At 44.2% G+C, this 23,693-nt stretch overlaps 1 long non-coding RNA gene across 3 annotated transcripts in view; it reads left to right on the top strand.

The window, feature by feature from the left end:
• Nucleotides 1-23,693, top strand: part of LOC132249384 (uncharacterized) — a 165,282-nt gene that overhangs the window by 63,168 nt on the left and 78,421 nt on the right. For all 3 annotated transcript variants that reach the window (XR_009460865.1, XR_009460864.1, XR_009460866.1), the window contains exons 3-4: nucleotides 7,064-7,230; nucleotides 8,367-8,422. This is a non-coding gene — a long non-coding RNA (uncharacterized LOC132249384). The remainder of the gene's footprint in view (nucleotides 1-7,063; nucleotides 7,231-8,366; nucleotides 8,423-23,693) is intronic.

Below are 23,693 nucleotides of genomic sequence, written 5' to 3'. Positions count from 1 at the left end.
GTTATCCCACCAGCTAACTTATGCTGCTTCTGAGTCCTTTTCCTATGCCTGAGTGCAAACCAGTCGCCAGTGCTAATTCTTCCATGCATCTGCTGTTTGTGTGTACAGGATGACCCTGGAAATGAGTGCACTATAACTTAGTAATGCCTCCCCCAACATGCACATGCTGGGGAAACTGGACATCAAAGCTGCAGATAGGTTCTAGCAGACCAGGGAGAAAGAAAATAAACTATTGGGCATCAGGTTGCAGCAAACTGCAGGAGCAAAGATGACAAATTCCAAGGCACTTCGAAAAATCAAATTCAACAGCCATGACATAGAGCAGTCCCCTGAGCCTTGGCATTTAGGAACAGAGTAGTTTGCATATCACAGAGTTATGGTCTAAAGTAGCCTGTAAAGTCATGGAGCCATTATAGCATCAGTTTGTCCTCAGTTTGCATTCTCCATTTATCTTCCCTACTGTAGGTGTGAGCACTCTAATTGATTTTTAAATTTGAAACAGATTCTGAAACAAAGTTCTGTCTTAGAGGGTGAATTCCACTGAAAAGCTCTGCAGTCATGAATGAAGCCTTGAATATGGACACACAAAATGGGAATTTAAGAAAAGTTACAAACAAGAACAAAAGAATAACCTTTTTGCCAAATCCGAAGCGCAATGAATTGAGATTCAAAAAAGTTCCCTCAGTGGCTTGGGACAGACATTACACATAAACTGGTTTAAGTGATCAGAAACTGGTTTAAACCTATAATAGAACAGAATTTCAGTGCACATAAACCAGTTTCAAAATGGCTGAAGCTGATTTAAGATAAACCTGGCTGAATGTAGTTTCAGACTTAACTGATTTGGGTCAAACCGATTTATGGAACTTCTGCCCCAGACGCTTTCCTGGTTCAAGTTAAATCACAGTCCCCCAGCATGCTTTGCAGCCCTGGGATGGGCTGTGCTGTCTGCTCCAGCAGAGAAGAGTTGCAGGGTTGGGGGAGAGAAAGGGACTTCCCCGCCACGGAAACCCTGGCTGGGGTCCGGGGCTGGGGAGGGGGGTTAAACCATTCCCCCCACCCCCCGAGTACAGAGCAGCCCTGCTAAACTTACTGAAAATTACTGCTGGCTGTGACTGTGGACTACAAATCCCAGAGGCACCTGGAAGCAGGAAGGGGAAGTGATGAGCAACCCTGCAGAGTCCTGCTGCTGTAATGCTGAACTGCAACTCCTAGAGACCTCCAGGGCAGCAGGAAGAGGAAGTGCCAGAGAGCTGTGCTCTAGCACCCTGTAGCCTCTGTCCTAAACCAGTGCAGGCATGTGGCTGCATTTCCTGAATGAAAGGTAAATGTGTGTCCACTTGTTTAATCTTCGCAGCTTAGGCTAACCTGCAAAGAATGAATCGATTCATCCTCGGGCTTTTTGACTGTCTGTACTTAGCCAGTATGGCTGACTTCTTTGTTTCTGTCATTTAGGAACTGTTACATTTTTGTCACCAACACTGTTTTGAAATGTCAGTAGCAACCAGATAACTAGTGTGTTTGTTTGTTTTGTAACTCCTCCCTCAGCATACTGAATGCTTTAAAAGCTCTGTGACTGTCAAGAAAGTACTGTGTATTGAAAGGATTTATCAGGCTTTTGGAAGGGATGCTGGAATACTGTGGACTAGTGACAGCTCTGTGAGATGGGGCAAGTAAATGGCAGTTGAGGGTAGGAGGATCAGGATACCTCAGAGCATCTTAAAACTCAGATGATTGGTGCGATTGAGATTTTTGAGGGTTCCAGTTAAAAAAAAGAGTTACCTGCTCCGACAGTTTTTAACAGTGCTCAGAAAACATTCTTAACCTGGTTTCCAAACAAATGTAATCAGAGTCTGTTCATCACAAAAAGGTTTTTTCAACCAATATTTCTTTCTTCCATGTTCGTGCCCAAAAGCCAGCTCTTTGGAGACCATCCTTCTGTTACCTAATTCACCACATTTGACTTGAGTCAAACTCTCCTCAGATTTCCCAGCTGTAAAGCCATGGTCTCGGAGAGTGTTTGACCCTCACTTTATGAAGCCTTCATGGTGGGGTCTCTTCCTTCTATTCTACCCTATTATACCACTTCTTTCCCAAAGGCTTTTCTTCTCCGCCAAGCAGAAATGAAAGAGAATTTACTATCCCCCGCTCCCCAAATACTTACGTTTTTCCTGTGTTTTTATTTCCTCTCAAACCGTTTTTCCCCATATTTATGGCCTTAAATGTTTTGTGGCTGCAGACTTATTCTGCAGTATTTGTCTCTTGCTACAGAATTCAGTTCTAGTATCTCAACTTTTAATTTAAAAAAAGATGAACCAGGTGCAGATTAATGCAGCAATGGCCATGTGAATTTGTAAGCCACTTAAACACTATAGCTCAGAAATGTATGAACTCTGCCTTATTGATATCAATGGGGGCCTCAGGGACTCCCTAGTAAGTTTTCTAGAGGGCACGTTCTTCATTGCCTTAGCAATTAATGGAGACCCATTGAAAGAAACATGCTGGCCCTGAGGATATTTTATTTGCCTGTATTCATCCCTGAACTGATTTTTACACAGGTTTAATTTTACATAATACACAGACCTGTCAGGCACCACTAATTTTTCTCATACTTGAGAGAGCCACGTTCCAAAGACCCTGGGGAGGTATCACCACAGAATGGTGGTCCTGGAAGGACTCCCTCAAGAGCTGCATCAGTTTTTCTTACAGAGAAGAGCTGGAGAAGCTGCCATGGTACTGTGGTACTGATGGCCAGTTGGGTAATATTACACCTCACCAACCCAAACTCTCCCCAAAGATGACAAATCCCTACATTTATCACAGATACGGTATGACATAGCTAGGAAATGTAAATTGAAACCAGATGAGAGGAAAAGAATTTGGGGAAATAAGAGAATATATATGTTTTTAAAGTTCACCTTCTAAATCCTGAATATAGAGAAGAAAATTGTGAATTAATATCATGACCCTGTGCATTCACAATGAAAAGCTGGCTCTGAGAGACCTCCATTTCACTCTCTGGTTCATATCCTATCTACTTAAAATTACTTCCTGCAATCTCTGCTACACCTTTAAAAACAAATCCACACATTCATGAAAACATAACACCACCTCTGTTATGCAATGCAGCACCTCTGAGTCACTGCAGACATAGTGAGTGCAATCCTGCACTCTCTGAACAGTTAAGATCAGGCCCACTTATCTCAGTCTCACCACCCTATTTTTTGCAAAGGCAAAGGAGGACATGGCTCCTTACCTTACCCAGCTATTTCACAGAATTAACTAAGAATAGTACAGGAACTGCTGTCAGCTGGCCCTTGTGCATATACTTTTACAACTGGACAGAAACCCAGCTTGATCAATGTTCATCACTGCACTGCATAAAAAACAGCTGGAAGAGTAAAAATGAGTCCACATAGTGAAAATACAAATACAATCAACTAATAAACCTCCTCTAATTAATAGCCACAGCCAGTATGTAGCTGCCACATCAGCTTATAGTTTACCATGGTCCATTTTTTGTGTCATAGGGACATTTCTCTCACCTGGCACCAACAACCTGTGTCTACAATGTTCAGTGGTAGTACAAAAGAGGTATAGACCCCAGTGCTTCATGTTCATATATTCTTTATTCTATTGTATACTAGAAGACATGCTGAAAGATTTTGCTAGAAGCTTATTGTGCTCCTTCAGTGTGAGCTGATGGGCCAGGTTTCTGTTACTGACTCTATCATCTCTTTGATTGCAGTTTGACTACTGCATTTCTTAAATAGAAAACTATCCTTCTCTCTTTTTCATGTAATGCATTTCCCACCATTTCTTCAAGATGTACACATGTATATGTTGCAGCAGTGCCAGGGAAGAACATCTTACATTCCAGTTGCCTTCCAATCCTTGTATGTCCATCCTAACATTTTGTAATAATGCTTTTGAGCAATACCTTTCATGAACGGAGAGGCTGAAGTTGGAGAAAACTCTGGTCCCGCTGGGCTTGGCTGTATCCAGTTTGTATAATGGGTTCCAGACAAGATCTTGTATCTTCTTTGGTTAACTTTCAAAGAAAGATAGTTAGATATGTATGTTCATGTTCATATGTTAGCAATAGATGCTGTGCAAATCCAATCCAAGTTCCTAGCCTTTAAATAACTTTCTCAATCTGAAAAGAAATATTATCTGCTACTGCTTAATGAGAATGGTTGGAGGGGGAGGAAGGAACTTAACAGTGTGAAAATATCCTGAATTCAAGTAACTTATGAGTAGTTTCAAGCTTGGCTAACCTTTGAAAAGCTGTCACTTTAAAAACACTTTGCACCCTTCTTCTTTCCATCACTGCCGTTTTGGAGGGATGATGAGGTAGAAGGAGCCCTTGAAAACCTAGAAAGCAACCCAGAGCTGTGTAGAGCATCATCTACCTCTGTTTTTGGTGTAATTTGTATCCCTAAATAGTCAAATAGCTTTAAAAAGTAACCCCTAGCCAATGAAAATTGTAGCAAGATAGGAGCAATATTGCTATGCACATTCAAATGAGTCACTGGAAAACGTTGCATGAGCCAGCAAGTAAACCAGCATGCCTTTTAAAAAATGTCTATAGTCCCAAATACAACATAAATAAACTGCTGACCTCCAAAACTTGGAAAAATTATTACCCTTGGAGGGATTAAGAGAGTTCATTTATTTTCTTTAAAGGAAATAAAACTAACATTCCAGAGTGTTTTGATTTTCTTCAGGGAACAATCTTCTTGATGATATTTCTTCCTCATCAAAAGAAAATAAACGAGCATGCCCTATACCTAAAATTAAAGTAATTTGCTGAGTTTTAGAGGGCAGTGGTTTGTTTATTTTTCACACTGACAAATTTCCAAGGTAAAATAATATGTCTCTCTCCATTTTCTCTTTTTGGGGGCTACTAAGTTGAAAGTGAATGAGAAGATAATTCAGGACCAGCTATGTGTGTAGGCAGGAAGAGGGGCAAGAGGAGAAATGAAGAGTGTGGTAAGGTCAGTGTCATAAAGATAGCAACCTAACCTGATTATTGTCTATCCTCTGGAACAAGGAAATGCCTGTACAACTAAATTAAAGTTAAGAAAAATAATAGGTTGAAAGGAGAGGAAATTGTGTTATTATCTAGGATAGATTATGGTATAAAGTTAATAAATGATGTTCCATTTATATACCTTAGACCAAAAAAAATCTGAACTGGCTGAAATTCTGTAGATGAGCAAGGAAATGTCTAATATAAAAAAAAAAAATCTTACATTATACACAAGAAAGTGAACAGAAATTATCTCCTGATAGGCTAGCTGTCAGTTCCTCTTAGAAGACACCAAACAAAGAGCCCTATCTAGCAAGAAGGTATTCTCTGTGGCAGGGGCGGGCAAATTGTGGCCCGCAGGCTGGATGCGGCCTGCCAGGCCATTCTATCCAGCCCATGGGGCCCCTGAAAAATTTAGAAAATTAATATTTATCTGCCCTGGGCTGCCTGTCTTGTGGCCCTCAATGGCTTGTCAAAACTCAGTAAGTGGCCCTCCGCCCGAAATAATTGCCCGCCCCTGCTCTGTTATCTTCAGGTGAATTCGCAAAGACTGTTCCTATTTGTTCTAGGGGAGTACTCAATTATGGCTCTATAGTGTTGCAAGAGGCAATGATTTCTGTGCGGTGATATCTTTTATTGGACCAACTATATAGTTGGGAGGGATATAGACAAGCTTTTGGGTACCGAGTACCCTTCTTCAAGTCTGAGAAAAAAGCAGACACAGCTTGAGTTAAGGAGCAGGTAGATTAAAGTCTATGTAAAATTCCATATATAAATAAATAAGGATAAAAAGGAGATTATCAGATAGCTAACAGACAGGAGAAATATAGTAGAAAGCATAAGCTGGTAGAACAAGAACATTCAGAAGGGTCCTTATCACATGTGGGGTACCGAGACATTAGCAGGGATCAAGTAGAATAGATTATAATAAAAGTGTAAAGTCCCTGGTTCACAGTGTCTAATAGGTCAGTGATTTTCAATCTCTAGTACGTGGACCCCTGGGGGTCTGCAGACTGTCTAAAGGGTCCATGAAAGATTACTACGATCAATCAAAAGTACGTGAATATCCATACATACAATTCTGCACTGCCATTCAAAATTTCCAAAGGGGTCTGCACTTCCATTCGAAAATTTGTAGTGGTCTGCAAATGAAAAAAGGTTGAAAACCACTGCAATAGACTGATGAAGTTTTGTCCCAGGTCCGTCTTTTGAAAGTGTTTTGTAAATATCTCTTGAGCGCAGGGACTGTAAAGTCAGAAAGGGAGCAGCAGTTCTGTGAAAAATGCTCTATTCCCTTGCATGTCTCTCTTCTTTATCTTTTTCTGTGATCATTCATTCTGGTATGTAATTTTTCTCTAGTTTTATCCACATAGTTCTCATGGAGGCATTTGATGCATAGGATGAGATATAACATACTCTGGGAGAGACATGTAGGATCTGTGGATTGATGGTTTATTGGGGGGGGGCGTTGATTGTTGTGGCATTAGATATGAGTTGACAGGTTTTGCATTTATTGTTAAAGCAGGGTTGCATCCCACTTGGTATCTCTTGATCAGTTGGGAGTTTGATTTTGGCAAGTTAGGTGAGCGTAGGAGGTTGTTAGAAGGACAGGGGTCAGGGAAGGGAAGCAGGGTTGGGGGGAAGGGGGTCAGGGAATATTTCTCTCAAGGTCTGATCCGTTTCAAGTATAGGCTCCAATCCACCCCCTCCCCTCTCCCTCCAGCGCTGGCTGAAAGAAACCGAGACCAAACTCCCTCTGCTCCCTTCCCAGGCGTTCAGTCTACATGATGAATGTATAATGTATCTAATGTAGGTAAAGTGCAGGTTTGGTGGGGCAGTTTTGTAAAAATTCCTCCAGGTGGCTCATGAAGAGGCTGGCCTGCTGAGGAGCCATCTTTGTGCCCATAGCTGTGCCTGTGGGTTGGAGGAAGTGTTGGTTGTTGAAGTGAAGATGTTGTGGGTGAGTATGAAGTGGATGATTTGCGCAGTATATGGTAGTTACAAATCTGAGCATAGTTCATGTTCCTGTAGGTGATTCAGGCAGACGGCTGTGCCCAGAAATGGATCCAGGATTTTACAAAGTGGGTGAAGTTGCAGCTCCTGGTGCTGTAAGAGTGGCTGCATCCCCCGCTTCCAGCTTCCTCCCCCTGCTTCCCACATGCTGGGACAGGCAGCCGAAGACTTAAGTCCCAAGAAAGGTAAGTCTTCTCCCCTCTTCCCTGTCCCCTCCCTGCTCAGAGGCATGTCCCTACCTTCCCCTCCCTTCTTTGTCCACTCCCTTCCATTTCCCCCCTTCTCCTGCCTATGGCTGCCAGGTGCTCTCCTGAGTGTAAGAGGAGCTCCTGCCTGCTCCAGCTGGGATGTGCAGGGGCTGCTTTCACCAAGGAGTGCAGCAGCAATGACAGTGGTCAAAGGGCATGTTCCCCCTCCCTGTGCCTGCCCCTGGGCTGGCATGCAATGCCAGCAGGAGCAGGCAGAGTGGCCTTCAGGGGTGATCTGGTGGCCACCTATAAGTTTATTGGAGTGCTCACCAGGATCTGGGGGAACGTCTGTTCACCAGAGTGCCCCAAGGGATGACAAAGTCGAACGGTCACACCCTTCTCCATGACCATTACAGGCTGGACATAAGGAAGTACTTCTTTACTGTCCAAACCCCCAAGGTCTGGAATAGACTGCCACCAGAAGTGGTTCAAGCACCTACTTTGAACGCCTTTAAGAGATATTTGAATGTTTATCTTGCTGGGGATCCTCTGACCCCCGCTGACTTCCTGCCCCTGGGCAGGGTGCTGGACTTGATGATTTTCCAAGGTCCCTTCCAGCCCTAATATCTATGAAATCTATGAAATCCTGATAGCTCTTCAGCGCAGGTACTTGACGAGGTGTAGTGCTGTTGGATATAGTGGGTCTGCCAAGGTTACCTGGTTTGTGAATCTTTGGGAGATGCCATTTAAAGGATGATGTGTGGTCCCAGGATCCCTTTCCAATAGTATCACAGAGCCCATGGACCCCAATAGCCACAAATGGCAGTTGCACTCATTGGTGTGATTCCAAAGGCTCTTTCCTTTGGTTCAATCCAGCAAACAGAAATTTTTGAGAAACCAAAGACCTCGTTCTGGGAGAGCTCTGGAGTTCTCCATCACTTCCCGAGGAAATGTGTGAGACTAACGTAGGGTAAGGGAACAGCATATTAGGTGTTTACATTGCCAGTATTTTCTGACTCAGGTCAAGGTGTTAACTCATAAAAAGTTCTAGAAAGACTGCATGATATACATACTAAGTCAGTACCTTTCAGTACAAAGATATTTATAACTGCTAATATTTCCATGTCTTTCAGAACTGCTCACCTGTGCAGCTATCTTCCCCTTGTTCCTTCAGAACCAACTTCTTCTGGTGAGCCTTTCATTAAATGGTCATGGCTAGAGTCTTCTTTGCTTCACACTGGTACTCCCATCAGCTGTTTCCAGCTCTTTTGTGTTTGGCCTGAATTGCAAAGATCTTGGGGCAAAGGCTGAGTTGTCTGCTGTGTTTGGAAAGCAGAATGGGCATACCTCATGCTTAGTAAGTATGGACAACATTTCATAGCCATATGGGGAGAGGCTGAGGGACCTGGGCCTCTTCAGCCTAAAGAAGAGAAGGTTGAGAGAGGACTTGGTAGCAGCTTAGCGCTATATCAGAGGAGTACATCAGGAGCTCAGTGAACAATTGTTCACTAGGGCACTCCCGGGGAAGACCAGGACCAATGGGTGTAAACTCCTGGAAGGCCGCTTCAGGCTTAATACCAGGAAAAACTCCTTCATAGTCAGGGTGGCCAGACTGTGGAATAAACTCCCTCCAGAGGTGGTGCAGTCACCTATCCTGGAGGTTTTCAAAAGGAGACTAGACAGTCACTTCGCTGGGGTCACCTGACCCCAGTTGTTTTCCTGCCTAGTGCAGGGGGGCTCGACCTGATGATCTGTAAGGTCCCTTCCAGCCCCTTACAATCTATGAGTCGTGTAAATGTAGAAAGGGTCTGATGACTGGGGGGCAGGTTGTTGGATTTAGCTGTAAGGCTAGGAACAGATGTTGCATTTGTCCCAGGCCTAGTTGTGCCTGTGTTTTGTCTCAGACTACAAAAGTTCTGGGATTGGTTTGTATACACAACACTTTTCCAATTAGGGTTTAGTGAGTGGCTGCCTGCGTTACCACTTTTCTGGCATTGATTCAATGATGCAATCCCAGGACAGACATTTAGACACACTTCACAATGTCCCAGGACAAACTGTTAGTACTTATTATCTTGCAAACCTTCTTAGGGTTTGTCCCATGACAGTGGACATGAACATCTGAAAAATTTCACTTTGTCTCAGGAGAAAATGGTTTCAGACACAACAAGATGACTGCGACTATAGCCTAAGTGGCATGGCAAGTATTACTTAAATCTCTTGCTTTAATTGCACAAATCACCTTGATGGGAATGAAAATAATCCTTCTTAGAATTGTTGACAGTGTCTGGCAGTTTCTTTCACAGCATTAGCTTTATACAACAAATTTCTATTTAACATCATTCTATAGCCAGCCCTGAACAGAACAGAAACCTATTCAACACTGTAATGCTTTGAAATACAAGTCCTCAAAGTGTGAGCACTGGTGGTATTCTTGTCCTTTTGTCAGTTTGGAAGCTTTGGTGCTGTGCAGAGCCAGAGAAAGTAGACTTCCTTCTTTTTTTAACAATTGAGATTTTAGAGCTGCTGTCAGCAGAGGAGGAAACACCATGAGATAGATATAAGAAAAATCCAATATTTCATATTATTCACGCAGACAACTAATGCTTCAAAGTTACACAAACTGTTCTCTGCTTAAAAGCCGTCAGTCATAACAGTTAAAAAAAACCCACAGCACTTAAGGACTGTCAATCACTTTCAAGGTGGTGGGGAGAGAGAGAGAGAGATGTGACATGTTAACATTTACTTTGCCAGTGTTTACCAAATGCAAAAAAAAAAAAAAAAAATGAAGGGGAAAAATGCAAATAGAAACATACATACAGACTGATCACATAAAAGTAGCTAAGCATTTTGAACAGTTGTTGTAATTGCTTATTGAAGAGTATTCAGCCAAAAGAAGGTGTTCTGGCTGAGCCCCAGTAGAGCTTGTGGTGCCGGGCTGAATGTGAGGTGTGAAGGAAGAGAACATGTATAGGTTGGATCTGTGGGACTCTTGAAGTGGAGCTTCATAATATTGGAAGAATGGAAGAAACCATAGAATAGGTGTCAGCAACCTATGGCCTGTGTGCCAGATCTGGCTGACAAAAGGATATGATCTGGCCTGCCCAGGTGTGATCTGGCCTGTGGCAGCATTTGTCAGTGTTCAGTGACATGGGGAATCACTAGAGACCTTCCTTAAACTGCATTACTTCAAATTGCCATTGGGAAAAGTTTACCAACCTGTGTCCTAGAGTTTCCTCTTGTAGCATAGGGCTTTGTATGAAAAGAACTAAGAACCACAGAGTTAAAAGACCCCCTGTTTTGTTCATCTATGCTTGCATTTCCTACACTTAAGTATACTCATAGTTATGTAATAATATACTTAGTTGTTGCTCTAAGCACAGATGATTCAGCTGCGGAACTGGGTACTAACTTAATATAATGACGATCAATAAGCTTCCAATGCCAGCTAACTACTTCACAGTCAGGGCGGCTAGGATCTGGAGCCAGTTTCCAAGGGAAGTGGTGCTCGCTTCTACCCTGGGGGTCTTCAGAAGGAGGCTAGATAATCACCTAGCCAGGGTTGTTTGACCCCAGCATCCTTTCCTGCCCATGGCAGGGGGTCAGATGTGATGATTTGCTCAGGTCCCTTTGAACCCTACCAACTATGAAACTAACGGAGGAGTGGAATTAAGCAGTTGGACCTTCTCCATACTAGAAGGTAGGGTAACTATCTTTTTGAGAAGCAAAAGTGGGATACATGTCCTCCTACCTGCTTGCCCCTGCTTCCCCCCCCCCATGCGGGCAGCATGACCAGAGCAGAGCCGAGCGAAGCCTGGGGGGTGGGGGCAGATGTGGGCTGCCCACTGCAGGGCTTGGGGCTCCTTGCACTGCTGCCCTCCACCTGGGGCCTCTGTGGCCCAGCGGGTAGGACCCAAAGGAGAGGCATGATGCTGCTGCTGCCAGGAGCCCTGTACCAGCCACACTGCTATAGCAAGACACCCCATGCCCACCCACCAACAACAGGAGTGGCAGCAGATGCGGCTAACATGGGGCTCCTGGCAGCAGCAGCTCCAAGCCTCCTCACCCTGTTCTGCCCTCCCACACCAGGTCCCTCCCGCTAGGCTGCAGAGGTCCCAGAGGGAGAGCAGCAGGGTAGAGAACCCTGAGCTTCACAGTGGGCAACCTGCATCTTCCCCCACTGCGCACAAATATCAGGGGGGCATGTGCCCCCACAAGACCCCTTCTGTGGAAGTACACACAGCAACGGGGAGTCAGCCCCCCTGCCACCTCCATGGATGAGCTCCCCGTGGCTCCATTTTGCTCTCCCAGCTGGGCCCCATGACTGTGCTTTTCCACCCTGGCCCTGGGCCTTATGCAGTACCCTGGCTGGACAGCACCCCCATGCCTCCACCCTCCATAGACTTACCTGCAGGCAGCTGGGGGAGCTGCTCTCCACCACTGCCTGGGGCTGTATTGCTGGTCACGTACATGTATGTGCACATGTGATGCTCCCCGCGTGCCACCCTCTCCAACCCCAAGCAGCCCTTTCCAGGCTGAAACTCTGCCAGTCTGCAAGGGGAAACACACTTTCCTGAGTTTTTCTCCTTCAAAGGAGAAAATCTGAGTTTTTCCATGGTGAATGGAGAACCCAGATCCCTGCACATGATACTAGGACCATAGCTGAGTGTGTCAAGGGGAATCCAGGACAAATGCTGCCCCAGAGTCATTCAGCCTGGGACTGGGACTTGATTTTAGGATTGTTGATTTTAGGATATTTTAGGATTGTCCTGCCCAATTAGAGTTGGGTGGTGGCTACCCTAATAGAAGATCAATGTTGTCATGGAGTAGGAGTGAGCATTGGCTTATAGGATTCAGCAGAGTGTATTTCAGCCCATGCATAGAGGGCCCCTCTCTGTTGCCACAGATCCAAATGTATGAATATATGGCTGTGGCTGCTATCTCTGTCTCACAGAATGACTTTGAGATGCATCATTGAAACTGTAAGAGTAATATTGTCATGATGTGGCAAATTCAGTGAAGTTGCCTGGAAGTGATATGGATGTTGGACATGAAGGGCTGTGATGACCTTGCTTTCTCCAGGACAGGTTGAACATCACCTGAGAACAGGAATTGCTTTGGATGTATTTAATAAAAACCTGATCCTATGCTGAAACCTTTTTTACATTGCTCTGCTCCAAAATGTTTTAAAGGCTTTTTTGGAATATCCTAGCATACCATGCAATGTAATCTACCATACAGTCTGAAGGAGCCAGTCTGTCAAATCCCTGTGTCATAATGTTCTAAGGGAGGTTTGTTGAAACTGCTTTCATAGCATGTAAAAACAGGCCTGCAATGGACTCTGTGGTGTCTTCTCTTATTGTTCCCAAGTACTGCACTCCATATAAGCCTGAATTAATCCTTGTTGACTGTGTGACTTCATTTGTGTTCCTGGATAGTCCAGATAAGCCTGATTTTAAAAGGGACCTCTGTCAATGGTTTTCTGCAAAGCAGAGTTCTACTGTGTGTGCTTTTAAATTTTATTTATTCACTTTTCTAATAGTCCTTCCTTCCCCTGGTCTTTAATCTTGGTTTAGATGCATGTGCCAGGGGAGCCGATGCCAAAAACATTGCCCACAGGAAAAAATCTTACAGTCAAGCATGTACCCTAGTCACTTTTTAATGGATGTGAAGGGATCTAAATGTATTTCCAAATCCCTTCTGAATATCTGCAGATGTATTTAACTGGTAACTTCAGACTTAAGTGGCTGATAGAGGAGACAGCTGCTAGGATCTACCCAGTCTGCAGCATATACCCATGCTGGGACAGGGAGTTGGCTTGTGGTCAGCAAGACATGGTGATCCCTCTTGGAGGTTCATAGCTAACCTCCTCCATGTGTAATTCACCTCTGGGTGCTTGGGTTCCATATACCATGTGCAGGAAAGTGTTACAGAAGTGCACATGATGCATGTAGTTTGCTGAGCAGGTCTGCTTCCTAGGAAAGCCATTCAGCTAGAGGAGTAGGAGGTTTGTAATCTTTGGGCTCCCTTCATTAGCACTGTCTGCTGCATTAGACAATTTGATATTCTGGCATTTCTGTGAATTGGGAATCTACCTGTATTTTCTCTGTGTAGATCTACCACTTTCATTTTATGCAGCTTCTGTCTTCTAGCACAGTGCATTTGCGTGCATCATTCTTTGTTCTGATGAAAGGACAAATATAGTAGTAGGGTGTTTCACTATTGGTATGAAGAATACTGGTCTATGTTATGGGACACAGATAAGATGGTTGCATGGCAGCCGAAAACAGCCTATTGCTTGCGTGCGTGTGCACATCTATGTGTGTGCCCTATAGTGATTCGTTAAGGGAATGAGATTATTTGTTCTCAAGCAGATTAGGGTAGGATTTCAGGCTGCATAATTAGTCAAGAGGAGATAATGTGGCTGGGGACTCTTGTGAGGATGTAGATTCTCCATTCTTTCCTTGCACCCTGCTCCAAGGGATCTTGTCTTTATAGCTTTTTCTAGGGGAAACAAAAATAACTTGACTTCAGAAGGGTCAACTTTAATGAGTTTAGGAGACTAGTGGGGGAGACACTAAGGGCCCAGAAGGTAGAGGAGATGGGAGCCCATGAGGGATGGTCATACCTTAAGGGGGCGATCCTCCAGGCCCAAAGGATAACAGTCCCTGAGAAAAGCAAGGGGGGTAAGAGTGCTCAGAAACCCCCTTGGCTCAGTAAGGGCATTCAACAATGCCTGAGGACTAAAAGGGAGGTGTACAACCAGTGGAAGGGAGGAACTATCACCAAGGAGGAGTACTCCTCCTCAGCCCAGGAGTGTAGGAGAGCTATTAGGAAGGCCAAGGCAGAGATGGAACTCAGGCTAGCGTCCAGGATTAAGGACAACAAAAAGTCCTTTTTCAAGTACATTGGGAGCAAGAAGAGGGCACCAGAGAATGTAGGGCCCCTGCAAGACACAAAAGGTAATCAAGTGACCACGCCAGACAAGAAAGCTGATATTTTTAACAGTTTCTTTGCCTCTGTTTTCCTGAACAGGGACTGGGATATTCCACCTACCAGAGGTAGTGACAATCTTGGGGATAGCTCTATCAAGCCTTCAGTCAGTGCAGATGTAGTTAGGGATCTTCTGGAAGAGCTAGACATTTTTAAATCTGCAGGTCTAGATGCCCTCCACCCAAGGGTGTTGAGGGAGCTGGCAGGGGTCATCGCGGAGCCCTTGGCCCGGCTGTATGACCATTTGTGGTCATCTGGCCAGGTGCTGGGGGATTGGAAACTGGCTAATGTGGTCCCTATTTTTAAGAAGGGGAGTAAGGAGGACCCAAGTAATTATAGGCCTGTAAGCCTCACCTCGGTGCTCAGGAAGCTCTTGGAGAGGATCACCAAGGAGCATATCGGTGGGGGGCCTGCAGCAGAGATCATGCTCAGGGGCAATCAGCATGGGTTCACCAAAGGCAGGTCCTGCCAGACCAACCTGATTGCCTTTTACGACCAAGTAACTAAATCCTTGGATGATGGTGTCACTGTGGACATAGTCTTTCTGGACTTTAAGAAGGCCTTTGACACTGTCTCTCACCCCGTCCTCATCAATAAATTAAGTGACTGTGGCATTGATGCCTGCACAGTTGGATGGGTAAAAAATTGGCTGATGGGGCGCACCCAGAGAGTAGTGGTGGATGGGTTGTACTCAACCTGGAGAGATGTGAGCAGTGGGGTACCCCAGGGCTTGGTCCTCGGGGCCCGCACTGGTTAGCATCTTCATCAGCGACTTGGACGAGGGGATGGAAAGCACGCTGTCCAAGTTTGCTGATGACACTAAGATGCGGAGTGAGGTGGACACACTTGAAGGGAGAGAGAGGCTGCAACTAGATTTAGACAGACTACAAAAGTGGGCAGATGAGAATAGGATGGGGTTCAATGTAGACAAATGCGGGTGCTGCACCTTGGGAGAAGGAATCCACAGCATACACACGGGCTGGGGAGTTCCCTTCTTGAAAGCACAGAGGCGGAAAGGGATCTCGGAGTCATTATTGACTCCAAGATGAACATGAGCCGCCAATACCAGACCGCAGCCAGCAAGGCTAGCCATACCTTGTCATGCATTCAAAGGTGCATCTCAGGCCGGTCCAGAGAGGTGATACTCCTCCTCCTCTTTGCGACTTTGGTCAGACCACAGTTGGAGTACTGTGTCCAGTACTGGGCACCGCACTTCAAAAGGGATGTGGCCAGCCTGGAGAGGGTTCAGAGGAGGGCCACCTGCTTGGTGAGAGGGCAGCAGGACAGGCCCTACGAGGAGAGACTGAAGGACCTGAACCTGTTCAGCCTCAGCAAGAGGAGGCTGAGTGGGGACCTGGTGGCTGCCTACAAGCTCATCAGGGGGGATCAACAGCAAATTGGCAGAGCTCTTTTCTCCCCAGCACCACCTGGGGTGACGAGGAACAATGATAATAAGCTGATGGAGAATAGGTTTAGGTTGGAGATCAGAAGGCAATATTTTACAGTTAGGGTGGCCAAAATCTGGAACCAGCTTCCCAGGGAAGTGGTCCTCGCCCCTACCTTGAACAAATTCAAGAGGAGGTTGGACTGTGTCTGGGGTCTTGTGAACCCAGCATTCATTCCTGCCTGTTACAGGGGGTCAGGCTAGATGATCTGTTCAGGTCCCTCCTGACCTTATCTACTATGAAACTATGAAACAAATTCTCCCATTGTACCTTACATGCTACATCAGATGAGCTTTATATGGTGGGGCTATCCCGGTACCCTCATCGCCTGAAGTAGCTAGGCACTGTTTAGAACTAATTTTTTTTCGCTTTATTTTTTATCTGGGGACGTCTTTTTCAACTCTTGCTACCTTTAACTTTTTAAAAAAAGATTCAAGCAAGGATAAATAAAGGGTATAATTTTTCATAGGAATGTCTGGGAAAAGAAAGAGAGAACTAATTTCCCAATATAGCTCTAATGTCTGCTGTTATATCATAGCTATAGTAACCATCCACATAGTTTAGTGACCAAGGAGGAAAAGTTTTATCTTGAGGGGAACAAACAGTTGCAGAAAAAGGGCTGAAATTGAGCTAAGCAATTTAGAAAGTTGATACTGCTGTTGAAATCCAGTCTGTGTGGATTAGTCTTCTAGGGTGCACAGAGCATGCAGTATAACATGATCTTCTAACTGGTCAAAACAGTGGGAAATGTATTGTAAGGAAAAATCCTGAATTGGCAAGATGACATTCACACAAACCAGTTTAAGTAATCAGAAACTGGTTTAAACCTGTAACAGAACAGACACTGAGTGTACATAAACCAGTTTGAAAATGGCTGAAACAGGTTTGAGATAAACCTGGTTGAATGTAGTATCAGACTTAACTGATTTGGCTCAAACTAGTTGATGCCCAGCCTGGCTGCTGCTGGCCCAGAGCACAGAGCAGCAGCAGCGACTGGGCTGGGCTGACCCCACTACGGTGTTAATGACTTCTGTGCTTGGGGCAAGCCCCCTCCCAGCAGGAAGGGGCTTATTCAGTCCCTTGCACAGCATCAGGGTCTGCCTGGCATGGCAGCCGCTGCTCTGTGCTCAGAGCTGGCTCTATCCCGGGAAGAGGAGGCTTATTCAGCCGCTGGCTGCTGGCATTGCAGCAGGGGTCTCCCCAGCCCGGCCGCAGCTGTAGCTCGCAAGGGAATAACGGATGTGGGGCATCCACTGGCTGGGAGCCCTGGGGCTGCAAGGTAACCCCTCCAGGAGTGTGAGTCTCAGGGCCAGCAGCTGAATTAGCCTCCTCAGTAGCTTGCCTGATCACAGAATGAGCAGCTGGGGCTGGGCCTGCCCCCACCCAGCAGCTGGAGCGACAAGCAGTGAGTGCCTGATGGGCAGGAGCCTGTCACAGCTTCCCCGCAGGGCTGTGCTGCAGGGCTGGCAGAGCTGTTGTGGAGCATGCCAGTGCTGCAGAGGCTTGCAGCCCAAGCCTGCAGCTGTCCCTCGCTGGGAAGGGGCTTGCTCTCCCCCACAGTGTGACAGGGGCTGCTGCCCCCAGTAAGGGCCCTGCCTGCTCTTGCTGCAGCCTTTACCTGACTGTCAAGAGGGGCCCTTAAGCCAGGTACAGGACATTACACTTTTACCAGTATAAGTGATCAGAAACCAGTCTATCCCATAACAGAACAGAAATTCAGCACACAAAACTGACCTGTACCTGCAGTAGAACAGAAGTTCAATGCACACAGGCTGGTTTAAGAATGGCAGACCCCAATCTAAGATTTGCTGCCCCCCCCGCCCAAGGGCAAATATATGTTCTGTTTGCTATGGATCTAAAGTATACCACTTACAGAAAAAGGCATAACTTAGATTGATTCTACCTCGGGCTTTTTTACTATTTGCTGTATTGCCAAAGTAGCATGGGGTTCAGCATGCAAGCTGCAAAACTCACACAGGAACCTAGGCAAATGCTTGTATTGTTAGCCCCTGCAGAGCTTTCTGCTGCTGTGGCTACACTCCCTGCTAGTTTGAAGCTACAGAAGCTGCAGTCACCTCTTTGGGACTTCTTGGACTTGCCTTGCCTCTGTTCCTGACTCCTTACACAGCTTTGGGTACGTTTATCTCTCTGCGTTCTGATTTTTCTATCTGATAAATGCATTTGGTAACACCTCTCCTGAGATTTAAGCACAGTGATACTGTTTGTAAAATAACTCTGGCTTTGATTTTAAAATGATCTCTTTCTTGGTTCTGAGTAACTTGATTTTTAGATGTCTTGCTTGAAACACCATGAAAGAGGCCTAACTTCCCAGCAAAACCAAGCACTGTTCCTGTGAAAGTATGGTAGCCCCTAGGTGTTTGGAATTAGGGCATTGTTGCATGTTAATTTGGAGCAGATCCTGGAGCTCTTTATCCCTGGAGTGTCTGCACGTTACACCTTTAAGTGTTTTAAAACACTCCTAATGCAGCTCAAAATTACACCACTCCAAGGCAGGATTATCTCTTGATCTGAATAACCCAGCTTCTTTTCCATTAAGGTGTGGCCACTCCCCACAGTTGTGCTGCCCAAATTGAAGGCATGATTGCAAGCTAGCACTAAACTGATTACACTGTGAGCTGCACAAATGTTAATGTGTAACAAGGCCCTGAGACTGGACACCCAAAATCACTTGATTCTTTTTTGAAAATGAAGTTATTCAGTATAGCTGAAGCAATACATTGAAATGTCCTACATCTGTTCTCACTGTTGCCAGTGTAAGTCCAGGGGAGTTTCATCCCTATAGGATATGTTGACCAAAATATTAACCTTTTTCTGAGAAGATTGGCTTCTACAATGGCCTTGTTCTTGACTAGCTTTAGTTTTCTTTTTGAACAGACTACAAACTTTTATTCTCATATGACATTGTGCACATTTTAATGAGGCAAATTCAAACAAACAGAACCAAAGTTGCTGAAATGACTTTTAAATGATCCTTATGGACTTGCTGTTTCTCAAAGGACTGACATTTCTATAATATATAACTTTTTGAAGGGCTCTTACTTGTAAAAGTATGTATATTTCTGTCAGTCTTATGTAAGACTCACTCATGGTTTTTCACAAAACTTATTAACATTCTTATATGTAAAGTTCTCAAAAAATATAATTTTTTTCCCCTCCAAACTGCGGCTAAGTCAGTTTTAGTGAATTAAAACCACAAAGAGAGAATAGAATCCTATTATAGGTTGGAATTTAGGAAAATCAAATAATGATAAATAACTTTGACAGAAAGATGCAAAGCAAATTCATGTACCCCCTGGCAACCTTTAAATTGTATCCTTAGACATCTTCAGTGAAACAGTATTCAGTGGTTGCGTCTACATGTGCGCATTAACAGTGCAGTCATTTAGGTTACTGCGCAATAACCGAAAATTACTGCACAGCCCGGGCACATGTCCACACATGTGCACCCATACTGCGTGGTAACTATGGTGACTTATGACAGACAACTTGATACAGGTAGCAAAATTACACCCAAATAGTTACTATGCAGCAAGGTATATATAGATGCCTTACTGTGCAGTAAGACTGTGTGTGTGGACTGACTTTACTCCCAAGTCAGTCCACACACAGTGTTACTGGGCTGTAAAGCCAGCACATGTAGACGTCAGCATAAAAACCACTTACTGTGCAGTAAATGCATGTGTAGACACTCTCAGTATTGCCAAATCATGATTCAGTCACCAACAAATAATGAGATTGCTTTAAAAATCACAAGTTGATCAAAAAATAATTTACTTGGAACTTATTTTTTATGAAGTTTGGGGGGTTTTTTGAATGGGGGTTAGGGGGTTTTTTGGAGCTTCTTGGGTTTACATTTTTTCTGCCCTTGCTGTTGCAGAGAAACTTAAAAAAAACCTTTAAACCTTAAAAAAAAAAAAAAAAAGGCTGAGATTCCCATGTAATTTTGACTTCAGGAGTTGAGAGTTAAGATGAACACAAAATACTATGAAGTAAGTGATAACATCAAGGGAACTGGCAAAAATGAATGTCCCCATAAGGACTGAACATAGACTTTAAAAATGGGAGTAGTAATCCCACAGATCTCAGTAGAGTTGCATGTTGTAATTGAGTTGTCGGACGCAATAGTACAGCCCAATGTTTACACTAAAGAACAAGGACTATTGGGCAGGGGGTGGGGTATATCCATTTTCCATTTTGAGTATTCGGAGACTGGCTTTCAGAAACGCCATAATGGGGTTTATGACAGGCTGCTTGATTCATTGCGTTGCTGATAGCTGAAAAGAATGCTCAGTAGGAGGAGAACCACTGTGTAGAATTAATCAGTCACCAGTATGTTCAGTGCACTGTATTAATAGTGGGCTGCAATTTCAATCCAGACGCTTTGTGTGCTCTCCCGTAGGCAGTCAGACAAGTCTTTTCCGAGGATGACATTTGCTTCACTACAGATATGTCATGGATCATTTTTCACATCCCCCGTTGAAGTGGTTTATTTATTATCATCTGTCCTGGTGTTATATCCTGGACATGGGAGAACTGTTTACTGCACCAGAGTGCCAATATTTCCTTGTTACTGTGTAATCTGACTTCAGGAGAAAGCTTGTGATAAAGCTTGCTAGCCACGTCTCGATGCTGACTTAGCTAAAGCAAGGAACTCCATTTCAAACTGGCAAGAGGCAGAAAGAAAGCAGAAATTGGTACTTTCATACTGAAGTGATTTCAAAGTGGAAAAGTACAGGATTCATCACCACACCAAAGGAATTGGCTTCAAAAGTTTCATTTGTAAGACAGTTGAATACAGTTTTGATTCTGCAAAACATCTAGAGCTAAATTTTGCAAACCTCCCTCATGGTGTTCTGCCTTTACTTGACAAGTGGTCTCATTGAAGTTGAGTTTCTAGACCTTTCAGGGTTTTTGTTGGCACTGTTTACCGAGAATGCTGACAGAATTTATCTCTTGTCATTCCTTCACTGATATCAATGTTGACTCCCCTCTGTCTTTTTTCCCATGCACACATACAAATAACATTTACTATCCTTCAATATTTTAATACCACATTTTAAGAAAAGACACTACATTTATTCCAGATCTGCTGCTTGTGCTTTGGACTCACACTGCCAAGATAAAGTTTCCAAAAATCTACATCAGGCTGATCAATTAAAGTAGCAGCTAAAAATGTGACACCTAAGATTATTCATGGTTATTATTAGAAAGGAATTATGTTGATCTTTGGAGTGGTGCCAATGCAAACTATGACTACCCAGGGTAAACTGCATACTAGAAGCTGTAGAAAGAAATACGAATCCATTAAAGAATTATCACCATCTTCAGTGTTTTAGGTTTTAAAAATAAGCCACCCATACAAGTAGTGTTAATTAGCTCCGGTTGTTTAAGATTCCAGACCAGAGTATGGTCCACTTGGCCATGTGCTGTCCTAACACATGCTGTCCTTGCCCCAAGGATCTTCCAGTGGAAATAGACAAAAGACCTACTGTTCCTACTTCCCAGATAAAAAGGTGCAACGTTAGAGAAATTGAGTTGCCAAGATCATTAAGCCCAGTCTAGTGACTTAACCATAAATTCAGCCCTGCTTGGGGACTGGGATAGGGAAGAGTTAACAACTATTTAATTAATGCTCATTGTATCAGCCAAAGCCTTCTGAAAATATGTTCTACTCTAGAAACTACAGAGAGCTGAAATTGCTTAAAGCATAACTGCTGTTTGGGACTGATCAGCTGTCTCCCAGCCCATAAAAATCTCATCAGTCAGTTCACCTAAGGAGGAGAGTCTTCTTCAAGAGATCATGGTGGGGTGGGGAAGCCCTTGTCACACCAGCTAAGTGTAAGATCTGGCAATGGATACCTACTGTGCAGACTGTAGTGGCAGCAGCTCTCTGAGTCAGAAGTCATAGGAGACTCCTCAGTTACAGCTGGTTTGAGGTTGGACTGTAAATTGTGTTTGAACAATTCATGCATCCCTGGGGAAACGGGACTGAGATGTTGATATTGGTAGAAATTCCCCTGAAAACGTGGGCCAGTGGGGTGGTGTGCAGGCTTTCATGAGACTGACATCAGGCTTTGCCTTTGTCCCAGTGGGAATACCCTGCTACAAGGCTTTGTCATTACAACGGCGTATCTGGTCCTCATCTTGGCCACTGCAGAGGGCTGCCTGTCAGTGGGATTAATGTTGTTTTATTACACTAGGGGCTGGCCAGGACGAGAATGTTTCCCAGCAGAGTTCCAAATGACTGGGGAAAAAAAGACCCCTTCACTTTCAGGAACAAAACAGCACCGACTGTGTAAAGCAAGGTTCCTGTAGTTATTTAAAGAGCTGTGATTTATTGAAAAGCTGGTTTTTGCCAGTTAGTTTAGGCCCCAAATTTAAGATTGTTATACACTCTATTTGTATTTTTAAGAAACCTAAACATAAATAGGACTGTTTTCAATAAATGATCTGACATAATGCTTACAGAGAAAAATTAAGGCAGGTTTTGTGTATTTGGGTTTTTTGGGAAGGTTAATTCAGTCCTTTCTAGCATTTGCATGCAAAGGGTTAGCTTGCTGTGATAGTAGTTGAGAACCAAAAGGAGCTGGGAACAAAAGTAAAATGGACAAATCTGCACTCATTGTCCAAGGGGGTGGATGACACAAACTAAAGCAAAGAGAGCATAAATAATGAAAAGTAAATTTAGGCATTTACATTTCTTTGCTTTAATATTCAAAATTGTTAGTAAGGAAAACTTCAGTTTTTCCCCCCCTTAAATATGATTGTTAATCTGAAAAATGTCCCGTCAAAAAGCATAAATGGAAAATAGTATAACTGGAGTATTATGCTACAACTTACCTGGTAATTTATTAACAACCTTATTAAGACTTGTGTGCCAACCAAGGCAATGGTATACCTTGCTCTCTCTCTCTTTTTTTTTTTTTTTTTTGCTGAGTACTCTTTAAAATTGCCAAATACAAATGTGGAGCTGTGCAAAAGTACAGTCTGTGCTGTCATCAACAGCCCTCATAAACATAGTGTTACCTGATATGGAGGTAACTGTGTAAACAGAAGTGGTAGCTCTCTATGTGCTTTTCAATCTGGGTAGATGTTGAAGGCTGACTTCTGTTATCAGTGAAGTATTCTGACTCCTCAGAATACCTCTGGGTTTACGTGTCTCAGCAATGGTGAACAGCATTTGGCCCAGAGTTGTCATTATCAGAACAGAAATATTTGTATCTATTTTAAAGGAGGAAAATTGTGTGATTTCTTTTTTGTTCCTATTGAATGTTCACCAGATTCCAACTATTTTTTGTACTTTAAAATCTAGCATTCTTTCATTTAAAATGTAAAAAAAAGAAGGCCTTCGATACGGTATCCCACCCCATACTGGTGAACAAGTTAAGAGGCTGTGACTTGGATGACTACACAGTCCGGTGGGTGGCAAATTGGCTGGAGGGTCGCACCCAGAGAGTCGTGGTGGATGGGTCGGTTTCGACCTGGAAGGGTGTGGGCAGTGGGGTCCCGCAGGGCTCGGTCCTTGGACCGATACTCTTTAATGTCTTCATCAGTGACTTGGACGAGGGAGTGAAATGTACTCTGTCCAAGTTTGCAGATGACACAAAGCTATGGGGAGATGTGGACACACCGGAGGGCAGGGAACAGCTGCAAGCAGACCTGGACAAGTTGGACAAGTGGGCAGAAAACAACAGAATGAAGTTCAACAAGGAGAAATGCAAAGTGCTGCACCTAGGGAGGAAGAATGTCCAGCACACCTACAGCCTAGGGAATGACCGGCTGGGTGGCACGGAAGTGGAAAGGGATCTTGGAGTCCTAGTGGACTCCAAGATGAACATGAGTCGGCAGTGTGACGAAGCCATCAAAAAAGCCAATGGCACTTTATCGTGCATCAGCAGATGCATGACGAATAGGTCCAAGGAGATGATACTTCCCCTCTATCGGGCGCTGGTCAGACCACAGTTGGAGTACTGCGTGCAATTCTGGGCGCCGCAATTCAAG

This window comes from Alligator mississippiensis, chromosome 3 (assembly GCF_030867095.1).
Source record: "Alligator mississippiensis isolate rAllMis1 chromosome 3, rAllMis1, whole genome shotgun sequence".
NCBI classification, from domain to species: Eukaryota; Metazoa; Chordata; order Crocodylia; family Alligatoridae; genus Alligator; species Alligator mississippiensis.
This window is presented reverse-complemented; position numbering and strand designations above follow the sequence as displayed.